This window comes from Bubalus bubalis, chromosome 17 (genome assembly GCF_019923935.1).
Source record: "Bubalus bubalis isolate 160015118507 breed Murrah chromosome 17, NDDB_SH_1, whole genome shotgun sequence".
In the NCBI taxonomy this organism is placed as follows: Eukaryota; Metazoa; Chordata; class Mammalia; order Artiodactyla; family Bovidae; genus Bubalus; species Bubalus bubalis.
Genome location: NC_059173.1, coordinates 27,776,254 through 27,801,072, shown reverse-complemented (window position 1 = coordinate 27,801,072; position 24,819 = coordinate 27,776,254).

Below are 24,819 nucleotides of genomic sequence, written 5' to 3'. Positions count from 1 at the left end.
GTTGGTTTTCAGCCAGACTCAAGGGGAGCCCTGTGCAGGTTTCAGGAGCCCTTTCTCTCCACTCACCTTACAAATCCTGCCTCCCTCTCCAATCTCTGTCTCCCCAACACAGCCAGCCAGCTGCGCTCCGTGTGACTCCCTGGAGAGCATGCCCAGTGCCTCTAGCTTGAGGTCTGAAGACAGTTGTCTCATATACGTTGTCTGGTTCTCTGGTTGTCGATGGCCACGGACACATTCGTTCTAGGGATTCCAACATGGCTGGAAGTGGAAATGACATTGTGTGTTTGAATCCTCCCAGGAAAATTCCTTTCTTGTCTTTTGAAACTGGCAGTGGTTTGGAGTTCAGGTGGTCATCTCTTGCGGCATCTCCAGGAGACAAACATTCCCAGCCACACCTTCATGGTTGGAGGTCCGCATGGACCCAGCCAGCCACCAGCTCAAAACGTCCCTCTGTGTGTGACTTCCCAGTACTTGATTTCACCAACACCCTCAGTGAGCAGCCAGATGTGTCCTCGTAGTTGGATGGGGCCATGCGGCCAGAACAACTAGGGAGTCGTGAGGCAATGCGGATCATCTCCAGTGCGTATGATTCCCGATGCTGGTGTCAGCAGCCCATCTCTCCCCTGCCGGGACTGCAGAGTTTTGGCTTGGCACCACCCACGTCCCGTCCCTGGAGTGAGATCAAGGCCTCAGCCGCAATGGACGTGCAGTGCAAGGAGGAAAGAAACAGTGCAGTTTGGAGCAACCGAGATTCAGGATTTACTGCAGCTGCAGAGCAGCCCAGCCCACTCAGCTGACACTTTTCCTGAAACTGTTGAGGCTTTGAAGAGGCCAGCAAACACTCTGGAGTCATGCAGTCCTTGTCGTGGAGATGAAGGCACACGCGTTTATGGGTTCCTTCATGCACGTGAGCCCAGGGCAGGCTCGGCTTCTGGGATTCAGCGTAGAAGTTCTGAGCTCAGGGACAAGAAGGAGGGGTGCTGAGAAACAGGCTCAGTTCCCATCACTGCCTGGCCTGTCACTTATCAGGGGAAAGACTTCAAATTTCCAGATGGGATTCTGTTTCATTGTCGATGCCTGCAGTGAGCTCCCAAGACCCCCACTCCAGCCACCCTCGTGGGGGGATTCCTAAGCTCCTGTGCAGCCAGATGGCCCTCGGGACGTCTCATCAGAGGTGCCCCTGACTGTGGAGCAGGGAAGTGGACTCTGCTCAGCTGAGCTGGCCCAGGGACAGCTGTCAGGAAGCCGTATGCACGGCTGTGGAGTCAGGCAGGAGGATGGTTCAGAATGCGCAGCCATTTCTGTGGGGCAAGCTGTTCCTTTTAGACCCCAGAGAGTCCCAAGGCCCGGGCTTGTCACCTGGCTGTAGCTATTCTGAGAGGCAAGAACTGTCTGGGTATGAGGAACTCCGAGCCCTTGTACTGTCTGTCTCCTAGGGGCCCCCATCATCTCCCACTCCTCCATCCTCCCCAGCCTACCCCCTCCCTCCCTGCCTACTGGCTCCAGGGCCCCCACAAGGTTATCAGCGCCTGAAGCTGCAGGGAGAAGCTGTAGTCTATTAAGATTTAAAGAGATTTAATGTAACGAGACAAGCAAGAGAAAGAATTTAATTTAGTGATAAAAAAGTAATCAAATCTCAACTTGTGGACAGAGAACAGTCGCCTGAATTGCCATTGTTCTCACACATCCATTATAAAGCAATTTACTTGGGTGGCAGCTGGTTTTCCAGAACCACAGCGCAAGGTCCCTTCTGGGGGCCGCTGGGCCACAGGGCCATGGCCACCCGGGAACCTGCACAACGTGAAAACGAAACACTGCCAAGAGCCTGAGATTTATCGAGGGGCTTTGGGAGGTTCCTTTGCTGTCCTGTCCAGCCCAGCCGCCAGGTTTCACTTAGAGGCCTCATTTAGAGGCTGTGTAGGATCAAGGTCGGGGCCTCCTACATTCCTCCAGTTTTAGGAATCAAGTCTGTGGGTTTGCTTCCATGGTGGCAGCGCCCACCGCTTCTTCCTGCTGGTCCGTCTGTCCACAGTGGGCAGCTGGGGAGGAAGGGGGAACAGAGAGAAAGGAGGCGAAGGTGCAGCCTTGGCTCTGGGAAGAAACAGGCTTTCCCAGACTCCACATCATGGGCGGCAGAGCCTTGCCTGTTACCCCGACATCCTCTCTCCTTTCTTCCACCCACCCCCTCCGCATGCTAGTCCGTCCGGGCTGGGGCCTGGTGCCCAGGGGTGGCTGAACCTTAGGTCTACCTGCCAGACAGAATCCCCTCCTCTGCTTCCCAGCCATGGCGATGGAGACCCCCAGGCCCAGAACTCCCTGAAGGACCCTCATGGCCTCGCTGATTTGCCTCCATGCTACCCAGGCCACCCCGGTGTGTGGAGGTCAGTGGAGCACCTGGAAGGGCGGCTTCAGATGGTCCCTCTTTCTGGGGCGGGGTGATTCCCACCCTGCTGCAGCAGACTCCTGGATTGAGGTGAAATCCATCGAAATGAGAATCAACAGACAACAGTCTGAAGGACCAAGATGCAATCCCCCTTGCCATCTGAAAATTTGAAAGGATAGAATAATACACAGAGATTCAGGAGGTTGTAACCCGGCATTAACAACTGCTCAAAGCTTGGCTAGTGCTCCTTAGGCCTTCTGCATTTGTCTTTTGCAGAAAGGTGGTTGTTGTTGTTCAGTGGCTAAATTGTGTCTGACTGTTTGCGACCCCCTCGGACTGCAGCATACCAGGCTTCCCTGTCCTTCCCTATTTCCTGGAGTTTGCTTAAACTCAGGTCTGATGAGTTTGTGATGCCATCCAACCATCTCTTCTTCTGTCGTCCCCTTCTCCTGCCCTCAATCTTTCCCAGCATCAGGGTCTTTTCCAAGGAGTCAGCTCTTCCCATCAGGCGGCCGAAGTATTGGAGCTTCAGCTTCAGTCCTTCCAATGAATATTCAGGGTTGATTTCCTTTAGGATTGACTGGTTTGCAAAAAGGTATTCTATGTAAAAGGAAGGTTTGTGCATTACAAAGAATTTAATCAATGCAGAAAGTACAAAGATAAAAATGCAAAAACTCACTCCAAGTGCCTTTGCTAAGGAAAATCTGCCGTTAATATCGTTAATATTCAGTGATGGTTACTCCAGGTAGGTCCTGTGTGGAGAGAGAGACAAATAGAACTGGTGCAAGTGTGACTCGACTGCAGATATTATTCTCAGTAAGAGCTGAGTTTCATGCACTTGAATTTAAGGACAGAAATGGGAATTGAGGAGCTTTTGAAATGCAAATAAATATTTCTTTCTTTGCCAACTGTTACTTCTTCTAAGATCTCTCTTTTCAGTTTTAAAGAGTTTATGAGGGGGACTTCCCCAGTGGTGCAATGGCTAAGACTCCGCATTCCTGATTTAGGAGACCTGGGTTTGATTCCCGGTTGGGGAACTAGATCCCACCTGCCATAACTAACAGTTTCATATACTGCAACTAAAAAGCCCTCATGTCACAAGGTAGATCAAAGACCCTGCATGCCACAGCTAAGACCCGGCACCTCCAGAAAAATAAATACTAAAAATTTAAAATTAAAATAAAAAGTTTATGAAGAACAGTAAAAGCTTTGCATCCTCTTTTAGAAATACATGGCTTAGTTTTAGATGATGTGGCTGTAACATATGAAGAATTAGTGTGACATAATCAGAAATATATATATACTGCTGCTGCTGCTGCTAAGTTGCTTCAGTTGTGTCCGACTCTTAGCAACCCTGTGGACTGCAGCCCACCAGGCTCCTCCGTCCATGGGATTTTCCAGGCAATATATGTATTGAGTCCTTGCTAAAACATCCCTTGAGACCTCTGCAATGATGAGTGTCTTTTGTGTATTAATAGGATGACCAGCGGCTGGGGACTCCTGAGAGCCTCTGGATGGACCAGGTGGCTAGGGAGCAACCATGTGACTACAGGACTGGACTGTTCAGCCCCACCCACCAAGCCCTGGGTTGGGAAGAGGGCTAGAGATTGATTGAGTTCAGTCACCAATGGCTGATAATGTAACCAATCATGTCTACATAATGAAAAGAGAAAAGACAGAAAATGTTAGTCTGTCAGTCATGACCATGTGACCCTATGAACTGTAGCCTGCCAGGCTCCTCTGTCCATGGAATTTTCCAGGCAAGAATACTGGAATGTGTAGCCATTCCCTTCTCCAGGGGTTCTTCTTGACCCAGGGATCGAACCCAGGTCTACCACATTGCAGGCAGATTCTTTACCATCTGAGCCACCAGGGAAGCCCAAAGCCTCCAAAAAAAAAAAAAAAAATTGCCAAAGGAAAGGATTGGAGAGCTCCCAGGTGGGTAAACAGTCCAGGTGCTGGGAGGTGGTGCCTGGAGAGGCTAAGGAACAGAAGGAACAGTTTTTCTTTCATTAGAGAACAGTCTTCTTCCTGTCTTGTGGCCTTCCACCTTCTACTTTTGTTGGTTATATTCTCATTTTTATGTGGTCCCACTTTTCATGCACACACAGTCTCTCATCATGTCCAACTCTTTACAACCCCCTGGACTGTAGCCCAGTAGGCTCTTCTGTCCGTGGGATTTCCCAGGCAAGAATACTGGAGTGGGTTGCCATTTCCTCTTTCAGGACATCTTTCCTATCCAGAGATCAAACCTGCATTTCCTGTATTGGCAGGCAGATTCTTTACCACTGAGCCACTTGGGAAGGCGCTAATTTATAACACTGATATTCTGTTCTGTAATGATAATTCCAAGATAACTTCTGATTGGAATGTTCCAGGAAGGGGGGCCCCTTCCAGGGCATGAGAGTGGGCCTTTGTCTAACACTTGTAATTGAATTGTCCAGGGAGACACAGGAGCTGACAAAGCAAGAGATTTTATTGCGAACAGGCACCCACGTGGAAAACAGCAAGATAAGGGAACCAAGGAAGACTGCTCTGCCACGTGGCTCCCATCTTGGGTTTTATAGTAATGGAGTTGGTTTCTGGCCAATCATTCAGATTCAGGGTCCTTCCTGCTGTTGCGTGCATTACTCAGCCAAGATGGACTCCAGCGAAAAGAGTTCTGGGAGGTTGGTAAGACATATATGAAACAGGAGGGAAGGAGGCAGGGCACAAACAGAAAGACATAGTCTGAGGACACAGTTTAAATTGAGTAGAACCAAATAGGTTCAAGGTGGCAGATGAGTCAACTTCCCGTACATCTGGAACCTTAGTATATGCTCATTGTAACACATCAGCAAGCTGAATGACACACGCATCAGCACCATAACAGTTTCAAGGCTGGCCATCAAAGATCAAAAAATGGGCGGTGGCCCAATTCCCAGAAACCCTCGCCCCTTCCCTGAAATAGCTGGATGAATCCTCCCACTCATTAGCTTATGAGATGACCCAGCTCCTAAAACCTATCCACATCATATTTTGGAGCCACTCTCAACTTCTGAGATGGCCCACACTTCATGTGTGGAGTGAGTTCCTCTCTAAATAGATCCACTTCTTACCTATCATTTTGTCTCTCACTGAATTCTTTCTGCAATGAGGCATCAAGAATCTGAGCTTCACTCTCAGCCTTACCACAATCTTTTGAGAAACCTCTGTGCCATGAGAGCAAAGAGGAGGGAAAAGCAAGTGCATGGGCTCAAGTGCAAAAGAAGAAAGATGAGGCAGAGGTCCAAGTAAACTTGTACACCCACGGAAGCCACAGAAGCAGAAAGAAGGGAAGCCAGAGGCCAGGGACGCTGGTACAAATTGTTGGACTGCACGCCTACAAACTAGAACTTGCCTCAGTGGATCTGGAGCATCTATGGCCATTCTGATCACCTTGACCACCTTGGAGAGACTCACCTTGCTTGTATCAAAGCGGTCCCTTTTGGTTCTTTGCCCTGGACCTGTGATAATATGGACTAGTTCTCTTCTCAGTTGTGGCTGAATGTAACGTGTACAATAAAGTATCTCTTTTGCTGTCTTAGCTGAAAAAAAAAAAAAAGAGTCAGAGCTTCATTAAGTCCTGAAACCAGGTATGTGATCTCAGTTAAAAGACAGTGGCTTCAAGTCCCAATCTGAGTTACTCAGTATCACATGGACTGATGTCTCCTCTCTTTGACCTTTCTTGAGTTCTTCCATTTGGTGGTAGCTAGGAGAAGGCAATGGCACCCCAGTCCAGTACTTTTGCCTGGAAAATCCCATGGGCAGAGGAGCCTGGTAGGCTGTAGTCCATGGGGTCGTCAAGAGTCAGACATGGCTGAGTGACTTCACTTTCACTTTTTACTTTCATGCATTGGAGAAAGAAATGGCAAACCACTCCAGTGTTCTTGCCTGGAGAATCCCAGGGACGGGGGAGCCTGGTAGGCTGCCGTCTATGGGGTCGCACAGAGTCGCACACGACTGATGTGACTTAGCAGCAGCAGCAGCAGCAGCAGTTAGTTCCGCATTTCTTACCAGGACCTCCTGTTGCAAGAGAACTCATGCAAATCATTACTATCTGGCCTGGCCAGTGTGGACAGTTTCAGCCAACGTTTCCCCTAACAGGTATGTCTTTCAGTGGCTCCAATGCTCACACTAACACAGTTGCTGCAGCTATTTTATTGCCGAAATTTGGCTCCACTCTGGATTGCATTGGTGGGGAGGGTCTGTGTTCTCAGGAAGGGTTTGTGGGTGCTTCAGTTCTTCGTGTTGGGGAGTGGATGCTTCTGCCTGTGTGCTTGGGTATATCTCATGGGTGTGACTTCCGTGGGTCCTACAGCCTTAGTCATGGTTTTCCTGCTGTCTTTTGGCTAAAGGTTGACGGGAACCTCTGAGGCAATTTTGACTTTTCTTTTTTCTGTAAATGATTTATTTTTTACTGCCTAAAAGATTCTTCTTTACCCTTGGTGTTCTTCAGCTTAACTATTAATAAGATATGTTGCAGTTTGGGCTACTTCCTATCAGAATTTCCCAGGAAACAATATCCTCTTCAGATCTGCTAGTCAGGTGTGGTTCACCACTATTATCTCAGGGCAATTTCTTGGGTTCTGTCTTTGAAGACATTATGTCGTCCACATGTTGGGTTCTTGCCTTCAGGGAAATCAGTTTTCCTTATACTGAATTTTCTTCGTACATCTTCCATATTGATTAGCTTCTCTCTTAATTGTCTTTTTTTTAAAAATTATTTTTGGCTGTACTGGGTCTTCACTGGTGGGTGTGGGCTTTTTTTTCTTTCTCTAGTGTGGTGAGTGGGGGCTACTCTTTACTGAAGTGCATGGTCTACTCATTGCAGCAGCTTCTCTTGTTGCAGAACTCCGGCTCTGGAGCACAGCGGGCTTCAGTAGCTGTGGCATGTGTGGGCTTACTTGGCCCACTGTATGTGGGGATCTTAGTTCCCAGGTCAGGGATGGAACCCAAGTCCCCTGCATTAGCAGGAGAATTCTTAACCATGGGACCACCAGGGAAGTCCCTCTTAATTGTCTTTTCCATCTATATTTAACTCTGCTTATCTCATGCCTTTCATCTATGACAATAATTTGATTTTCAGTGGCAAGTAATACATATAGAAATGATAACCAAGTTAAAAAAAATTAAGTTATGTTACCAAACTTAGGTTCAGCTGCTCACTGCTTGAAAGCCAATACTCAAGAGACAAGCATTGGTTAGAAAGGAAAGATTGCTTTATTCAAGAGGCCAGCAACCTGAGGAGAAGGTGGACTCACGTCCACAAACCAAATGTGAAGATTCTGCTTGGTCATGAAAGTTTGTAAAAGGAGAGTCATTTGGGAAGCAGGGTCAGAGTTTCTGTTCTCTTCTGCTATATGCAGGCTTTCTTCTAATTGTTGGTGAGGTAACAGGGTGGGGCTCCAGGGATCTTGTGCTCAGCCTGAAGTTACCATCCTCTACCTGGGTGGAAGCCTTGGTTCCTACAGAACTAGGCAGGGCAAAAGCTAAAAGAGTTCTGTCAAGAGAACGCACTGGTCATAGAAAACACCCCTTTCCAACAACACAAGAGATGACTCTACACATTGACATCACCAAATGGTCAATACTGAAATCAGATTGATTATATTCTTTGCAGCTGAAGATGGAGAAGAAAAAACAGTCAGCAAAAACAAGATCTGGAGCTGACTGTGACTCAGATCATGAGCTCCTTATTGAAAAATTCAGGCTTAATTGAAGAAAGTAGGGAAAACTGCTAGGCCATTTAGGTATGACCTAAATAAAATCCCTTATGATTATACAGTGGAGGTGACAAATAGATTCCAGGGATTAGATCTGGTATACAGATTGCTTGAAGAACTAGGGGGTTCTTCTACATTGTACAGCAGGCAGTGACCCAAATCATCCCCAAGGGGAAAAAATGCAAAACAGCAAAGTGGTTGTCTGAGGAGGCTATACAAATAGCTGAGGAAAGAAGAAAAGTAAAAAAAAAAAGAAGAAAGGGAAAGATATACCCAACTGAATGCAGAGTTCTAGAGAATAACAAGGAGAGATAAGAAAGCCTTCTTAAGTGAACAGTGCAAAAAATAGAGGAAAACAATAGAATGAGAAAAACTAGAGATGTCTGAAAAAATTGGAAATATCAAGGGAATATTTCATGCAAAGATGGGCACAATAAAGGACAGAAACAGTAAGGACTTAACAGAAGCAGAAGAGATTAAGAAGAGGTGGCAAGAATACACAGAAGAACTATACAAAACAGGTTTAATGAGCCAGATACCCACAATGGTGTGGTCACTCACCTAGAACCAGACATCCTGGAGTGTGAAGTTAAGTGGACCTTAAGAAGCATTACTATGAACAAAACTACTAGAGGTGATGGAATTTCAGGCTGAGCTATATGATTATTCAGGTCATTAAAAGATGATGCTGTTAAAGTGCTGCACTCAGTATGTCAGAAAATTTGGAAAACTCAGCAGTGGCCAAAGGACTGGAAAAGGTCAGTTTTCATTCCAACCTCAAAGAAGGGCAATGCCAAAGAACATTCAGATTGCTGTACAACTGTGCTCATTTTACCTGCTAATAAGGTTATGTTCAAAATCATTAAGCTAGACTTCAGCAGTATATGAACTGAGAACTTCCAGATGTACAAGTTGAGTTTAGAAGAAAAGGCAGAAGAATCAGAGCTCAAAATGCCAACGTTCATTGGATCATAGAAAAATCAAGGGAATTGCAGAAAAACATCTACTTCTTATTCATTGACTACGCTAAAACCTTTAATTATGGATCACAACAAACTGTGGAAAATTCTCAAAGAGATGGGAATACCAGACCACCTTACCTGTCTGCTGAGAAACCTGTATACAAGTCAAGAAGCAACAGTTGCAACCAGACATGGAACAACGGGCCGGTTTCAAATTGGGAAAGGAGTATGTTAAGGCTGTATATTGTCACTCTGCTTATTTAAATTATGTGCAGAATACATCATGTGAAATGCCAGGCTGGATGACTCACAAGCTGGACTCAAGATTTCCAGGAGAAATATCAACAACCTCTGATATGCAGATGCTAACACTCTTATGGCAGAAGGTGAAGAGGAACTAAAGATCCTCTTGATGATGGTGAAAGACAAGAGCGAAAAAACTGACTTGAAACTCACATGAAACAAACTAAGATCATAGCAAATGGAAGGGGAAAAAGTGGAAGCAGTGACAGATTTTTTTTTCTTGTGCTCCCAAATCACTTCGGATGGTGACTGCAGCCATGAAATTAAAAGACGCTTGCTCCTTGAAAGGAAAGCTATGACAAACCTAGACATTGTATTAAAAAGCAGAAACATCACTTTGCTGACAAAGGTCCGTATAGTCAAAGCTATGTTTTTTCCAATAATCATGTATGGATGTGAGAGTTGGATCATAAACAAGGCTGAGCACCGAATAATTGATGCTTTTGAATTGTGGTGCTATAGAAGACTCTTGAGAATCCCTTGGCAGCAAGGAGATCAAGCCAGTCAATCCTAAAGGAAATCAGTCCTGAATATTCATTGGAAGGACTGATGATGAAGCTGAAGCTCCAATCCTTTGGCCACCTGAGGTGAAGAACTGACTCATTAGAAAAGATTCTAGTGCTGGGAAAGATTGAAGACAGAAAGAGAAGGGGATGACAGAGGATGAGATGGTTGGATGGCATCACCAACGTGATGGACATGAGTTAGAACAAGCTCTGGGAGTTGGTGATGGACAGGGAAGCCTGACATGCTACAGTCCATAGGGTCACAAAGAGTCGGACATAACTGAGTGACTGAACTGAACTAAACTGAGAAGACTCTTGAGAGTCCCTTGGACAGAGAGGAGATGAAACCAGTCAATCCTAAAGGAAATCAATCCTTAAAATTCATTAGAAGGACTGATGCTGAAGCTGAAACTGAAGCTTCAATACTTTGGCCACATGATGGGAAGAACTGATTCATTGGAAAACGTCCTGATGTTGGGAAAGATTGAAGGCCAAAGAAGAAAGGCGCAGCAGAAGATGAAATGGTTAGATAGCATCTTGGACTCAATGGACATGAATTTGAGCAAACTCTGGGAGATAGTGGAAGACAGAGGAGCCTGATATGCTGCAGTCCATGGGGTAGCAAAGAGTTGGACATGACTTAGTGATTGAACAACAATCTTTGTTACTGCAACCCCTCCCTTTCCTGATTAGCTAGTGTTTGAGTCTACCCTTTGGAACTCAGGGAAGGTCAAGGAGGATGGATGAAGCCTATTTACTACAAACAAAAAGCAGGAGACATGGAAAGAGGATTTGTATCCAGAAGCCTCACAGGATGCTGCTCTGTCTCATTAGTAGACTCTAATAAAATTATGACTCCAGGCAAGGATTATAAAATGGCGTTAAAATGACTCAGTGAATGATTAGTGAGGAGCTGTGTAGTCATAAAGTGGCAAAGTAACACCATAAAGAATACATTCTGAATGGGAGCTTGAAGAGTAAGTGAAAAGGGAAGGCTCAGATTGTAGTCTGAAATCAGGGGTTAATCTCCACCTTCCTAACTGTAGGACTTTACCCTGTGATTTAGCAAGAAACACACAAAATAGTCTATGGCGTAGGAACACTCCAGACTTTTCATTTGAATGCATCATCAACTGAAAAAAAAAAAGCACAACTGAAAGGTTGAGAATTAAGTTTCATTTGGTGGGCATGCTGGGAAAGATTGAAGGCAGGAGGAGAAGGGGACGACAGAGGATGAGATGGTTGGATGGCATCACTCAATGGACATGGGTTTGAGCAACCTCTGGGAGATGATGAAGGACAGGGAAGCCTGGCGTGCTGCAGTCCATGGGGTTGCAAAGAGTCAGACACGACTTAGCGACTGAACAACAACAACAGCTAAAGACTTAAGCCTGGAGACAGCCTCTCAGAGAACTCTGAGGGACTGCTCTGAAGAGGTAAGGGAGAAGCCAGGATATATGGGAGTTTTAAAAAAAAACAAAAAACAGGTAGTTGGAATATCAAAAAATCACTGTTAATTAAAAAAGATCAGACATCTCAGGTTAAAGAATTTAGTGTGTGTGGAGAGTTTCAAAACTCTGGCTTTATTGAAACCATTCCTTTGATATGCACCTTAGCTGGTAAAGAATCTGCCTGCAATTCAGAAGACCTGGGTTTGATCCCTGGGTTGACAAGATCCCCTGGAGAAGGGAATGGCTACCACTCCAATATTCGGCCTGCAGAATTCCATGGACTGTCTAGTCTTTGGGGGTGCAAAGAGTCGATACGACTGAGCGACTTTCACTTTCACTTAGCTATCTAGGGCCAATGTCCTGGTTTCTCATCCAGAATCCCCTAAGGCTGCTGCATCTGCAGTGGCTGCTGGCTTGAAGGCTGCACATCCTTTTTTTTTTTTTTAACTGATATTGCAGGTGATATTCTTCATCCACAGCATGATGCAACTTTCAGCTTATACATAACACCAGAGATAGAGGAAAGAGCTAAGTTTCAGAAAGCAATCAGAAATATGGAAGTCAAGGCATTCTGCAGAACAAATGTCCTGAGTCTCTTCAACAAGGGACTCTGCTAGATTAAAAAAAAATCAAGAACATAACAACCCAGTGTGATATGTAGCTCTTGATACTGGTTTCAACCAGCTGAATGGGATTATTTTAGGTCAACTCAGAAAGTTTAAAAATGGTCTGGGTATTCAATGAGATTAAAATACAGATAGTGAAATGGAAAGATGGAAACCACTGACCGATAAAAGGAGGTGACAGAGTACAGAATGGCCTCAGTTTGGTATTTCGTAGAAGCAAAGAGATACTATAGGTGTAAACAATAGAGATAGCTGGATATGTGAAGTTCAGTTTTTAAAATTTTTGCTTGTGTTTCCTAATGTTCTACTGTACATATCTGCTGCTGCTGCTGCTAAGTCGCTTCAGTTGTGTCCGACTCTGTGCGACCCCATAGACGGCAGCCCACCAGGCTCCCCTGTCCCTGGGATCCTCCAGGCAAGAACACTGGAGTGGGTTGCCATTTCCTTCTCCAATGCATGAAAGTCAAAAGTGAAAGTGAAGTCGCTCAGTTGTGTCTGACTCTTAGCGACCCCATGGACTGCAGCCCACCAGGCTCCTCCGTCCATGGGATTTTCCAGGCAAGAGTACTGGAGTGAGGTGCCATTGCCTTCTACTACTATAATAATAAAAGGGTTATTTTACAAATAAAAATAGAGTATGAAATTCTGAAAGAAAATCAATTTTCAGTATTATTATTATATCTTTTACTACTTTTAGCTTACTTATTGGACCCATAATGGTGTTATTTTGGTCCTCAATTTGTCTCCTTAGATCTGCAGTCTCTCTTTTCAAATCACTTTATTATTTTATTATCTCATCTTAAACCCTTAATTCTGCTTGTTGAATTTGTGTTACCGTTGTTTTCCCATGAAAAAAATTATGAGAAACTTCCTCCAATCCTTGAATTAGGTTAGTTTTTCCTCTTTGTGCTCGCCCCTGCCTGTCTTTTGCATGCGTTCCCTCTGTGTCCCCTGTAGTGTGTTGGGCTTAACTTGACCCAGGTATCCAGGCCATAAGTCCCCAAACCCTCAGTTTTGTCTGATGTGATGCCCCTGGTCTCCAGCTTCAATTTGGAGATTTGCTCTTCTGGGGAGATGGAGTTATGGAAGGACAGTGCACCCTTTTACAGCATATTTGATGTAGCAGTTGTTACTACACGACTATCACGTATTTACTCTCATCTTTCTCTTTTCTTACAAAACCTTGATTTTGTTCAGGAAGCAACATGCTCAGCTAAAAATAGACTCTTACCCATAGCTTCCCCTGTAGGCAAGGGTTGCCATGTGACATGGTTCTGATCTGTGCAAATTTATGGGTAGTTTTCTTTACAGATCCAAGTGCTATCCTTCTGTCTACTCCTTTCTCTTTCTCCTTTCTTCCTGAAACATAGTTTGATGTCTGGAGCTACAGCATCCATCTTGCAACCATGCAGAGATCAAAGACATTCTCTTGCAGAAATCTCAGTTATGACATTCTAAGACCATCAAAGCGAGGCCAAGCAACTGCCTACTTCTAGATCCCTTACTGTATGTATGAGCTCTCTGGATATCAGGTTGAAATGTGGATTCTGGTTCAGCAGGTCCAGGGAGGGGCCTGGGCCTCTGTATCACCAAGCTCACGGGTCCTACTGGTGCTGCCAGCATGGGCCACACTATGAGTAGCCAGTGTTTAGGCACTGTTCCATCACGTTTCTGGTACTCACAGCTGAAGGCACACTCCTGCAAAGTGTGTGGGCTCTGCTGTCACCTCCTGCTGTAGAGTGAGCTCCCTGCAGGTTTCATTTCACTTGGGCTATGGGCTCTGTGTGGGGTCCTGGAGCTTTAGTTCCATCTCATCGCCACAATCCCCCAGTCTCACCTGTGTCACTGGCCATCATTTCTTCAGATCTCAGCTAGAAGAAGGAAGAAACAGAAAAAGTCCTAGTATTTGCTGCTTTCCAGATTGGAAATGTTTATGAGAAGTCTTGGGGTTTTGCTAACTCACTAGTCTTCCTCTTTAAAATAATTTATTTTAGTATCAAAATGACAATGGAAATTTGGAGGGTGTTGCTCTGAAGCTGCTACAGTGAGTTATCACCACCCATTTATCTTTTTGAGCACATATAATTTGTCCCCATCATTCAGTTTCCCTCTGGCGCATTGGTCTTGGTAGTGAGCCCATGCCGTCTGGAAGGACCAGCTGCTACTCTCAGACTGGACAAAGATGCCTGTCTTTGCTTTGCAGAGATCCTCAGCGTTAGCTGGAGGGAGAGAAGAACAGGGCCACAAATCAAGTCTCTGTGACTGGTTGGGGCTTCCCTGGTGGCTCAGACAGTAAAGAACCCACCTGCAATGTAGGATACCTGGGTTCAATCCCTGGGTTGGGAAGATCCCCTGGAGGAGGGCATGGCAACCCATTCCAGTGTTTTTGCCTGGAGAATCCACATGGACAGAGGAGCCTGGTGGGCTACATAGAGTCCATGAGGGGTCACAAAGAGTCAAACATGACTGAGTAACTAAGCACAAGCACAAGACTGGGTTATGAGTCGAATCCATCAGACATGTGCTGAGATGGATCAGGGAAGACAGCTGTGTAGTCAGAGAGGTCCACGCTTAATTCTCTGGACAGTCTCCTCCCCTGGGAAGAAGGAAAGGGATGAGGATATCACCACACCCATTGTTGAGGCTTAAACCAAATACAGCAAACCACCCAAATATGCAATTAGTCACTTTGGCCCTTTCAAGTTGTCAGGTTGGTTTATTTCTTTTCCTTGGTTTTGTCTCATCATAACAAAAATTCGGAGCAAGGGACCAAAGCGTGTAGAACAGACAAGTTACAGCTCAGCTCAGCTCAAGCAGACAGATCTTTTATTAGTCCAACACTCCCAAAGGAGTCCTCCTCATCTTTTTTATTGATCCTGCTTGGCTTCTCCATTTTATACTTCCAGTCTCCTCCTTTTGGTTATGCCTGGTGCAAAATAGGGCTTGTACCCACCACCAATTAATGAAAGAGAATGCAAATGGATATATGCTCAAGGCCGATAGGCAATTATAGGTTATATAACAGCAAGTTGCATTGTTTATGTCTTCCCATAATTCCCTCTGTTATAATTAGATGTAGAATATTCCTGAGCCCTTAATGGGTTCCTAACTGCCTAAGGTTACTTGGGGAAGCCCCTGTGGTCATTTTGTACCCACTGTGTGCCTAGGGGGCATGTGCAGGAGTTGAAAAAGTCTCTGTGGCTATTTTGTAGTATATCTGTGAGCTCTCCTGGGTGTGTCTGGGATGGAGTTTAGAGATGGGCCTGCATTCCTTTCAGCCAGGCCTTCCCTGGTTGCTCTAACTTCCTACCTAACAAAGCCACAGGATTCTTAACTCTGTTTGCTCATTCATCTGGTCACCCACTGGCCAGTGAGCACTGGCCACATTGCCCTCTGTGCTGGGAGTAAACATGATAAAAGTCTTGAGGACTTTTTGTTTTAAAATGTTTAATTATTTATTTCTGACTGTTCTGGGTCTTCATTGCTGTGCTCAGGCTTTTCTCTAGTTGCGGCAAGCAGGGGCTACTCTTTGTTGAGGTGTGCGGGCTTCTCACTGTGGTGGCTTCTCTTGTTGCAGAACACGGGTTCTAGGGTGCATGGACCTCAGTAGTTGTGGCACATGGGGTTAGTTGCCCTATGGTGTGTGGAATCTTCCTGGACTGGGGATCAAACCAGTGTCCTCTGCACTGGCAGGCAGATTCTTAACCATTGGACCACCAGGGAAGTTCCCTCATGGACATGGCTTTCATCTTCATTGGGCTTCTGGCCAAGGGTGGCTCATCAAAACATTGTCTTCTGTTCTACACTGTGGAAGAGCTAGAGGGAAGGGGTCAAATTGAGTGGGAGGGTGCAGACCAGGGGCCCCTCTAGGTCTGGGGTGTGCATAAAGGCTTCACCAAGGAAGTAGTCCTGACCTGAGTGTCACATGTGATTGGAGGAGGTGGTAAGAGTGGCCTGGGCCAAGGGCTCGGCCTGGGCAATGTCATGAGGAGGGACACACTCGGCCAGGTCCCAGAGCACAGCGGTCAGTGCCTGGGACAAGCTGTGTTGTAGGCCCGGGACCCTACCCTCCTTTGCCATTGACTGGGCTGCCCATCCTGTCCAGAGGTGATCCCATAGAGAGGTGGGACTTGCTCTGGTCAATAGAATGACTGTAGATGGGACACTGCAGAGTCTGGGAGAAGTGTCTGCACTTCTGCTTTCTTCCCTCTCCCCACCATCACCATGACAACATCCAGGGCTGTGGTTGCAGGATGAGAGACATGAAGCAGGGCCCAGCCATCCCAGCCTAGACCAGTCTAGACCAACCAGTAGCCATCTCACCCCTGAAGAGAGAAGGGGCTCAGGCTGGACCAGGAGAACCACCCCACCTCACACACAGAGCCCAGTTTACTCATGGATCTGCCGACTGGTGAGCCAAATGAATACTTGCTGAAAACCACTGTGTTTTAGGGTGACTTGTTAAGAAGATGACTGTGGCAGAAGCTAACTGACTGCCCAAGGCAGAGCCAGAGGGGGCTGATGATGGGGAGTTGACCTCAGGTGGCCTGTGGGGTGTGCAAAGTGAGGCTTGGGAGGCACTGAGGAGTCCAGTGGGATCATGTGGTCACTTTCACTCTGCAGGCACTTGTAAAGCATCTCTTGCCATGAGGACAGACTCAGGAGACTCTGCTCCATAGGTGGTGGTCCAGCTTCGAGTGACTGGGGGAGGCAGCAGGCATAATGATTTTCACCCTGGAAGTTAGATTTTAGGAGGCTCTTAAATAAATTGCCTAGAAATAAAGATGAACCTCTTGGTTTCCAGTGAAACTTCAATTGTCCTGACAAACATTTGCTGCGATGTGGTCCCAGGAAGGGGTGAGCTGCCCAGCTCAGGAGGACAGCTGCCGGAGGGCTGGCAGAAAGGCTAAAGGGTCTGCTGTTTAAATATGTGGTGTGTAAAGAGGTACATTACTTCTGACATTTTGGCCATTCTTTGTGTTTTAATATGTGCAGAAGTAAAGCGTTCTTTTCCCTGATCAGGTTACAATAAACTTAGCTTTATTATGGATGATTTGTAAAATGAATAGAAGTGTGAATAAGAGAATGTGTGCAGCCTGTAAGGCTATAACTCAGCAGAGATTCCATTTGCATTTCAGTGCAAACAGTGCTCCTTGCATTAACAAAATCCAGCCCAAATTCCACATGACATGTTTTCTTTAAAAATGCAATCTAGGACTTCCCTGGTGGTCCAGTGGTTAACAATCCACCTCCCAACACCGGGGACATGGGTTCAATCCCTGATCTGGGAAGATCCCACATGCCGTGGGGCAACTAAGGCCCTGTGCCACAAGTACTGAGCCTGTGAGCGGCAACTACTGAAGCCCTCGTGCCCTGGAGCCCGTGCTCCGCAACTAGAGAGTGGACCCTGCTCACTGCAGCAGGAGAAAGCCCGCGCACAGCAACGAAGACCCAGTGCAGCCAAAAATAAATATAAACAAATAATTAAAAACCGCAATATATCCTGAATATTGTATTTCTTACAACCTGATTTTAATGGTCAAAACGTATTCCTTTGTGAAATGGGTCCCGCTGGTTTGGGCAGCCTCTTATTCCTGGACTCTCCTTTCTCGGATGGTTTTAGTGCTGAGTGAGTCTCGGTGATGTGTTCCTATGGGCAGCTGTCCTAAAGACCAACGGTTACAACAAAAAAGGGCCATTTCACACTTGTCTCTGGGCCCAGTGTGCTGAGCAGCAAGGCCTGACTGGGCCATTGATGGTGGCATGGCAGAGGGGAGTGGGTTCTGCCACTCAAGGGCTCTGGAAGCTTCCGTTCACACCTCATTGCCCCAGGTGAGACCATACCAGAGCCTGCCATCAGGAGACAGAGATACATAACTCCTCATAGAGGGCCATGAAATGTCTGGGGACAGTCATGCAATCTGTCCCGTTATAAAGAGCATGGTGACATGTGCCCTTGTATAGATTCATTGTGCCATCTGTGCCAGTGTCTTGGGGCTGCCATCACACAGCGGCACAGAGTGGGCTCAACATAGCAGATGTTTATTCTTCCATGGTTCTGGAACCTGGAAGCCTGAAATCGAGGTGTCTGCAGGTCTGCGCTCTAATGGGGGCCTTTCTTGCCCCTCTTAGCTTCTGGTTGGGTCCAGCAACTCTTGGCATCCCTGAGCTTGTGGCCACATTCCTCCAGCCTCAGCCTCTGTGGCCACACGGCTTCTCACTGTGTGTGTCTCTATGTCCAAATTTATCTTTCATTTATTTTTTCAATTAAAAAATAATCATTTGGCTATCAGGTCTTCATTTTGGCACACTAGGTCTTTGTTCATCATGATGGATCTTTTGTAACACACATGGGCTCCTGAGCGCTCGGGGTCAGTAGTTATGGTTCAGGGACTTAGTGGCTCGGTGGCACATGGAATCTTCCCGGACCAGGGATTGAACTTGTATCCCTTGCATTACAAGGTGGATTCTCAACCACTGGACCACCAGGGAAGTCCCCAAATCTCTCTTTTAATAAGAACACAGCTGTATTAGATTAGGATGACCAGAACACCTTCATCTTAACCAATTATATCTGCCATGACCCTATTTCCAAACAAGGTCACCTTCTGAGTTTCTATGGGTTAGGACTCCAACATATGAATTTTGAGAGGACACAATTCAACCAACAAAAGACTGTAAATAAGAAAATTTCCTGCTCCTCATCACACTGGGAAACATTGGGGTATACGCCATCCTGTTTTGGGGCCCCTCTGATCAAGGGTAACTCAGAAGTATATAAAAGAAAATATTTTTCTCTTGTGGTTGTGAATACTTAGGAAATATATCAACAGAGTGTAATAAATTAAATCCCTCCCCCCGCTAAGCCAAAGGGCTTCCCAGGTGGTGTTAGTGGTAAAGAATCCACCTGCCACATGTTCGATCTCTGGGTCAGGAAGATCCCCTGGAGGAGGGCATGGCAACCCACTCCAGTATTCTTGCCTGGAGAATGCTATGGACAGAGAAGCCTGGCAGGCTACAGTGTATAGGGTTGCAAAGAGTCAGACATAACTGAAGTGACTCAGTGCACACACACCCCTACCAAACTAGCAGCCTAAATCATAATTACTATCCTGCACATTTTTTTTTTTTGGCATCAGAAATTCAGGAGAGGCCTGGCAGGGTGTCCAAGCTCAGGGTCTTTCCTGAGGTTACACTCAAGTTGATAGCAGGGACTGCATCCTTTGAAGAATGACTGAGGCTGATCCACTTCCAAGAAGATGCTCTCACGGGGCTTCGTGGGGCCGCTTCCTTCCACCCAGAGTGAGCAGTCCCACAGGATATGCAATGTGGGGGAAGCTGCCACGTCTTTTATGACCTGCTTTTGGAAGTCACGCCCCACTGTTTCTCCCAGTTGCTACTGGTGTCACACATCGACCTGATTTAACATGGGAGGTGTTTCCCAGGACACGACCAGCAGGAGTGGGACTTTCTGGGGCCACACAGGAGGCTGGACACCACGGTTGAGTTTCATGCCAATTGATTCAATCATTGAAGCTGAGGACTGATGGTGAATGCAGAGTGACCCAGGATGCCAGACCCTGAGAAGACTGACCAGGGAGTGGGAGCTTGTCTTGTCCAATCACATAAAAGCTTCCCTCCTCCATCCATCTGTAGTGTTGGCCATCAGTCCCTCATATGAACCCCTCTTTCAAATGCCCCCAATCCACAAATTTTCCCTTCAAATGACTACTCAGGATTTCCTCACTGGCTCCTTCTTTCTTGCCAGGCAAGGTAGTGAACTCAGCTGGTGTCCATCTTTCCTCCTTCTTCTCCATATCCTCTCCCCATCCACCCACCTCCGCCTTGCATCCCTCTCCTCTTCCCTCTCCTTCTTCCCTTTCAACTCATGAGCAACAGTGAGAGATGCTCCTGTCTTGCCATAGGTGAACTGACTTTATGGAGGGTAATCTGCTTTACTCCAAGTCTCCAACTTTGGTCCTCTTTTTCAAGATGTTTTACTTTGGCTAGTCAGTGTTCATTGAGATTCCATATGATTATAGGATAGAGAAGTAGGACTTTATAAAAAAAAAAAACCTTTTGTACATTTTGAGAGTGATAGGATACTATCGAGAGGGTGAAAAGACAACTCACAAAATGGGAGAAATATTTGTAAGTTATATAGATTAGTGTCCAGAATATAGCAAGAACTTCTAAAACTTAACCGAAAACTACAGACAAGCTGATTGAAAAATGGACAAAGAGCTTAAAAAGCTATTTATCCAAAGAAGATATTCAAATGGTCAGTTCAGTTCAGTTCAGTTGCTCAGTCATGTCTGACTCTTTGTGACCCCATGAATCACAGCACACCAGGCCTCCCTGTCCATCACCAACTCCCGGAGTTCATTCAGACTCACGTCCATTGAGTCCGTGATGCCATCCAGGCATCTCATCCTCTGTCGTCCCCTTCTCCTCCTGCCCCCAATCCCTCCCAGCATCAGAGTCTTTTCCAATGAGTCAACTCTTCGCATGAGGTAGCCAAAGCACTGGAGTTTTAGCTTTAGCATCATTCCTTCCAAAGAACACCCAGGACTGATCTCCTTTAGAATGGACTGGTTGGATTTCCTTACAGTCCAAGGGACTCTCAAGAGTCTTCTCCAACACCACAGTTCAAAAGCATCAATTCTTCGGTACTCAGCTTTCTTCACAGTCCAACTCTCACATCCGTACATGACCACTGGAAAAACCATAGCCTTGACTAGACGAACCTTCGTTGGCAAAGTAATGTCTCTGCTTTTGAATATGCTATCTAGGTTGGGCATAACTTTCCTTCCAAGGAGTAAGCGTCTTTTAATTTCATGTCTGCAGTCATCATCTGCAGTCCCAAGAAACAAAGTCTGACACTGTTTCCACTGTTTCCCCATCTATTTCCCATGAAGTGGTGGGACCAGATGCCATGATCTTAGTTTTCTGAATGTTGAGCTTTAAGCCAACTTTTTCACTCTCCTCTTTCACTTTCATCAAGAGGCTTTTTAGTTCCTCTTCACGTTCTTCCATAAGGGTGGTGTCATCTGCATATCTGAAGTTATTGATATTTCTCCTGGCAATCTTGATTCCAGCTTGTGCTTCTTCCAGCCCAGCGTTAGGGAAAGGTAAATCAAAACTACAATGAGATACCACCTCATACCCATTAAGACTGCCACTCTCAAAAAGACAATAAATGGTGGGGAGAAAGTGGAGAAACTGAAATCCTTGGGCAGTGTTGGTGGGAGGTAAAATGGCACAACCTCTGTGGGAAATAATATGGTGGTTCTTTAAAAAATGGGAAATACAACTACCGTGTGATCCAGTAGTTCCACTTGTGTGTATAAATCCAAAAGAATTGAAAGGAGGGTTGAAGAGATATTTGCACACCCATGTTCACTATTATTCACAGCCACATTTGTTCACAATAGCTAAAACATAGGAGCTTTCCTTGGAAGGAAAGCTATGACAAACCTAGATAGCATATTAAAAAGCAAAGACGTCACTTTGCCAACAAAGGTCTGTGTAGTCAAAGCTATGGTCTTTCCAGTAGTCATGTTTGGATGTGAAAGCTGGACCGTAAAGAAGGTTGAGAGCCAAAGAATTGATGCTTTTGAACTGTGGTGTTGGAGAAGATTCTTGAGAGTCCCTTGGACTACAAGGAGATAAAGCCAGTCAATCCTAAAGGAAATCACCCCCGAATATTCATTGGAAGGATGGGTGCAGAAGCTGAAGCTCCAACACTTTGGCCACCTGATGCAAACAATGGACTCATTGGAAAAGACCTTGATGCTGGGAAAGACTGGCAAAAGGAGAAGGGGGTGGCTGAGGATGAGATGGTTAGATAGCATCACTGACTCAATGGACATGAATCTGAGTAAACTCCAGGAGATGGTGAAGGACAGGGAATCCTGGTGTGCTGCAGTCCACCGGGTTGCAAAGAGTTGGACATGACTGAGCGACTGAATAACAACAACAGGAGCAACCTAAATGTCCATGGTCAGATAAATGGACAAGCCAAATGTGGTATACACACACAAGAGAATATTATTCACCCTCGAAAAGGAAGGAAATTCTGACACTTTCTGCAACACAGATGAACCTTGAGGACAGGCTCAGTGAAATAATTCAGCTGCGAAAGGACAAATCCTGCATGACTCCATGTATCTGGGGTCCCTAAAGCACACAAATCCATGGAGACAGAAAGTAGAATGGTGGGCTCCAAGGGCTGGAGGAGGGGGATGGGGAGTTGGTGTTTAGTGGGGACAGAGGTTCAGTTTGGAAGATGAAAACTTTCTGGAGATGATGGTGGTAATAGCTGCACCTTATGAATGTAATTAATACTTCTGAACTGCACACATAAAAGTGGTTAAAATGGTAAATTTTACATTATGTGCTTTTTTACCACAATTTTAAAAAATGCTAATCACATCTAAAAAAATATCTTTCTAGCAACAGCTTGACTGGTTTTGACCAAAAACTGAGTATGCAGAGATGGAGAAGGGTCAGATTCGTAGAAAGGAAGTTGGGTTCAGTTACAGCTTCTCTTATAGATCAGTCCATAAAGAATCTGCCTGCAATGTAGGAGACCCAGTCTTGATTCCTGGGTCGGGAAGATCCCCTGGAGAAGGAAATGGCAACCCACTTCAGTATTCTTTTGTGGATAATCCCATGGACAAAGGAACCGGGCAGGCTACTGTCTATGGGGTCGTAGGAATTGGACACGACTTAGTGACTAAACCACACCACCAAAACTGGAGAGGTCAGTGCTGAGCAGCCAAACCCAAGGACAGAGCAGGCACATAAAGACCCCCTGAGACACTGGCCAGCCCCACGTGGGAGGTGGGCACATCCTGTGCTGACATGGCTGAAATCCCACACCCTTGCACAGTTCTGTCTACTCTCTCTGGGAAAGGTTTAGGTAAGACTCACCTTGGCAAGTCTGGTCCTGTCATCCCCACAAGGCTAGAGGGGACTGGAGGCAACCCAGTGAGAGGGGAGAAGAGGGCATAGTGGGAAGGCAGGTGCCAGTGGGCTGCGAGCCCTCCCCCACCACCTACAGAAGGTGAGTCTAGGGACCAGTGACCATGACTCCGGGAGCTGACTCTCAGGGAGCCACAGCCCGTGGTCTTGGCTTCCTCCACGGGGACAGCATCCTGAGGCCTGCCTTTTGTTTCTTGGGCCAGGGTGAGGCACTGAAAAGCCAGGTGCTGGTGGACATGGTTGCCCCCAGAAACCTGTCCCAGCCAACACTCAACCACGGCCACACGCCTGTGCTCCACTCCCTACGCCCACCCTCTCCCATCCTCAAAGATTTCTTCCTGACGGGCGAACCTGGGCCCCTTCCCTCACCATCTCTCTGCTTTGCAACCTCCACGTCTACTGCCTCAGGGGTTCCGCTAAGAAGGATCGCTTCTCTTTTAATTGAATGTGGAAATGTGTTCCATCCAAGTGGCGCTGTTATTATTTGGTGTTGAATTTCAAGTAAAATAAAAATTGAGATTCCCAGCACTGGCTCCACTGCAATCACGAATTTCATCTCTGTTTGCCACATGGTGAGTCATGCGTTTGTGGAATAGTCACGCTAATGCATTCAGAAATGTAATTATAGTTGGAAACATAAATTAGCTGCTTCTTTTGTGGGGCTGGATCCAAAGGTGAGGGCGGGGTATGTGTACTGTGTATGTGCTTCTGCACATGTGAGTGTGTGGGTATATGCACAGGTTTATGTGTGTGTGTATGCACGTGTGAGTGTGATGCTGAAAGCTCAGCAACTTCTCTGTACACTGGGGCCAAATCAAATCTCCGAGACAGAGTTTTGGGTGAAGTAGAAAAGAATAGTTTTACTGCTTTGCCAGGCAAAGGGGGCCACAGTGGGCTAATGCCCTCAAAACCCGTGTCCCCACTTCGAGACGATAGTGACAAGTTTTATAGAAAAAGAGGGTGTGATCAGCTCATGGACATTTTCCGATGGGTTGGTGGTGAGGTAAGCGGGGTAGGAGGCAACAACATTAACCTTCAGGTTTAACTGGTGTGGAGTCTATATGCTTATGGGCAGCATACCATTAATTCCCCCGACCTGGAGGGGGTTTCAATATCTGCAAAATAGCTCAGAGATATGGTTGTGTGCATCTGTTGATGGGGAAATAGGACCTTGCCCCAAGGCTACACTTGACGGTTTGTTTCCCCTGGGTCTTGCATCCTCTCCCTTCCCCAATTAACAACTGCTTGAATCTGCACATTGGAACTCAAGGAAGGTCATGGAGGGTGAAGGAAGGCTGTTTCCTATAATCAAAGAAATGGTGGAGGGCTTCCCTGTTGGCTCAGAGGTAAAGCATCTGCCTGCCAATGAAGGAGACGAGGGTTCGATCCCTAGTCCAGGAAGATTCCCATGTGCTGCCAGGCAACTAAGCCCATGTGCCACAACTATTGAGCCTATGCTCTAGAGCCCGGGAGCTGGAACTACTGAAGCCTGCTTGCCATAGAGCCTGAGCTCTGCAACAAGAGAAGCCACCTCAATGAGAAGCCTGCTCACTGCAACTAGAGAGCAGCCCCTCCTTACTGCAACTAAAGAAAGCCAGCATGCAGCAACAAAGACCCAGCACAGCCAAAAACAAAATAAATAAAGTAAAGTAAATTAGAAAAGTGGGGGACACAGAAAGGCCTCGTGTCCAGGAGCCCCACAGGGCCCTGCATGGTATCATGTGTGCATGTGTGTATGTGGTGTGTGTGTGTGTGTGTGTGTGTGTATACCTGTCCAGCAGGTATTTACTGAATGCAACTCTCCTCTTGCTCCACTTCAACCTGTTCCTGGGCAGACCAGGGTAAACCATCAGGACAG